Source organism: Lissotriton vulgaris, unplaced genomic scaffold (genome assembly GCF_964263255.1).
Source record: "Lissotriton vulgaris unplaced genomic scaffold, aLisVul1.2 SCAFFOLD_215, whole genome shotgun sequence".
Taxonomy (NCBI): domain Eukaryota; kingdom Metazoa; phylum Chordata; class Amphibia; order Caudata; family Salamandridae; genus Lissotriton; species Lissotriton vulgaris.
Window position 1 is genome coordinate 1,862,501 of NW_028245930.1, and position 2,500 is coordinate 1,865,000.

General features: G+C 56.7%; 1 non-coding gene and 1 pseudogene across 1 annotated transcript; both read right to left on the bottom strand.

Annotated features, from left to right (window-relative positions):
* Nucleotides 1–134: 134 nt before the first annotated feature.
* On the bottom strand, nt 135–288 carry LOC147666229 (5.8S ribosomal RNA). Its single transcript, XR_015304865.1, has one exon. It is a non-coding gene; the product is annotated as a 5.8S ribosomal RNA (ribosomal RNA).
* A 974-nt stretch (nt 289–1,262) lies between these two features.
* LOC147666230 (18S ribosomal RNA) lies at nt 1,263–2,350 on the bottom strand (annotated as a pseudogene).
* Between the last annotated feature and the right edge of the window lie 150 nt (nt 2,351–2,500).

Sequence of the window (2,500 nt, forward strand, 5' to 3'; positions counted from 1 at the left end):
CTCTGCGGCAGGACCTGACGATGGACCCTGCCATGGGCGATCTGAGCTTGTGGGGGGACGAAGGGGAAGCGGAGCTAACCCTGTGACAGCCCCAGCCGCGTCCCGGGAAAGCCCCGGGACCATTGACGATCGAGCGACCCTCAGACAGGCGTAGCCCCGGGGGTAACCCGGCGCTGCAAGGTGTTTTCTAAGTGTCGATGATCAATGTGTCCTGCAATTCACACTAATTCTCGCAGCTAGCTGCGTTCTTCATCGACGCGCAAGCCGAATGATCAACTGCCAAGAATCACAGGCAACTTTTCGAAAACGTTCGCCCACCTGCGGGAGCAGGAAAGGCGGGAGGAAGGCGACGCTGTCCGTCCGCTGCCCGCACGGCGAGACGGCCCGCGCGCCCCGTTCAAGGCTTCCCCTCTGGGAGTCAGACTGCACTGTTGGGCGAAAAAGACATTGCCAGGCGCTCGGCCCGGGAATCCCCCCCTCCCACGGGCGAGGAAGGGGGTTCCCGGTGCGACAGGATCAGGCAGCCCTGCAGCCGCCGATCCATCCCGGGGTAACCGGGAGGGACCGCGCGAGTCTTAAAACCCCTCGGCCCGGCTGCAAGGGACAAGGCCAAACCGGGTACCTGGCAACGAGGCAGGGTCACTCCACCTGCACGTCAGCCGTCCGTTACTGGGTGGCCCGAGCCGTGCCGGCGAGCTGACGATCAGCCCACCCCACCCTTCGCCCGGCTCGGAGGCGCCGGAAGGGAAGAGCTAGCCGGCTCCCCATCCTGCACGCCACCCACCGAGAGGAGCCAGGGTCCCCTGGCAGGCCCTTGGCCCCTTCGCTTCCACGCCGCCCTGCCACACGAGAAAGCCCCCTCCCTCGGGCCGGGGCTCGGGTGCGGGAGGGCCCAGCCGGTGCCATGGCCTTTTGAGGGAGGGGTGGTACCAGCCCGATAATGCACTGCCATTCGGTTAACCCCCCCTACCCCACGGTGGGGGGGTCTGTGCCGGGTGAACTTGGGTCCCGTCTCGGAGAGGGACAGGGGACGGGGACGCCCCCCACGCCCAGTCCCTCACGCGTCGGTCGGGCCCTCCCCGGGGGGGAAGAGGCCTGCCGAAGTCTCGGTCCTAAACACGAGTGCCCCATGCGGCCGCAGACTGCTCCGCCAGCCGGGGCGCCCAAGGGCAGGGCTGGGCCCTGTGCCTAGGCTGCGTGCTTGCAGGAGGCGGCCGAGGGCTTCGGGCTGGCGCCATCGGTCGCTCAGACCGCTCCGCCATTAATGATCCTTCCGCAGGTTCACCTACGGAAACCTTGTTACGACTTGTACTTCCTCTAGATAGTCAAGTTTGATCGTCTTCTCTGCGCTCCGCCAGGGCCATTGCCGACCCCGGCGGGGCCGATCCGAGGACCTCACTAAAACATCCGATCAGTAGTAGCGATGGGCGGTGTGTACAAAGGGCAGGGACTTAATTAACGCAAACTTATGACCCGCTCTTACTGGGAATTCCTCGTTCATAGGAAATAATTGCAATCCCCAATCCCTATCACAAAAGGGGTTCAGTGGGTTTACCCGCACCTGTCGGCGAAGGGTAGACACACGCTGATCCGTTCAGTGTAGCGCGCGTGCAACCCCGGACATCTAAGGGCATCACAGACCTGTTATTGCTCGATCTCATGTGGCTGAACGCCACTTGTCCCTCTAAGAAGTTGGATGCCGACCACCGGGGGTCGCGTAACTAGGTAGCATGGCGGAGTCTTGTTCATTATCGGAATTAACCAGACAAATTGCTCCACCAACTAATAACGGCCATGCACCACCACCCACAGAATCGAGAAAGAGCTATCAATCTGTCAATCCTTTCCGGCCGGGTCGAGGTTTCCCGTGTTGAGTCCAATTAAGCCGCAGACTCCACTCCTGGTGGTGCCTGCAGTCAACAGTCAGTTTTCTTTAAACATTCAGCAGCCAACACATGTTTTGCCCTTTAGCGGTCATTTGAACCAGGGCTTTCTCAAGGCTAAAAAGAAGCAAGTATCATTTAAAGTCGAAGGGCTTTAAAGGGTGAAACACGTTTCGGCTGTTAAATGTTTAAATTAAACTGGCTGTTGAACGTTTAAATAAAACTATTCCTGTAAACCTTTAGCGAATGATGACAATCTATGAACCAGGATCGAAACTTGTAGAATAAAAGCAGAAAATAAAAATTGCTTGAAACTTTGAATTTCTACAGATTGGAAGAATGTTCATATTTACTAGGGAGGAGTATGCACTCACTTGGTATTATAACTTCTTGTATTAAGAGGACAGCAAGGTCTAGTACCTCGAGTAAGCCTCCTCCTACCTCAAATTGGCAATATCCTCCAGGATAGAATCTCTGGACCGTTTTTTTTTTACATTTCCTTTTAACATCTGTGTTTCAGCGGCATTAATTGTGGGAGCTAAACCATATCTACTAATGTTAGTAAATAGGGTTTAGCATAAAAAAGCATGGATGGTTGCTTGGCAACGACCACGTAC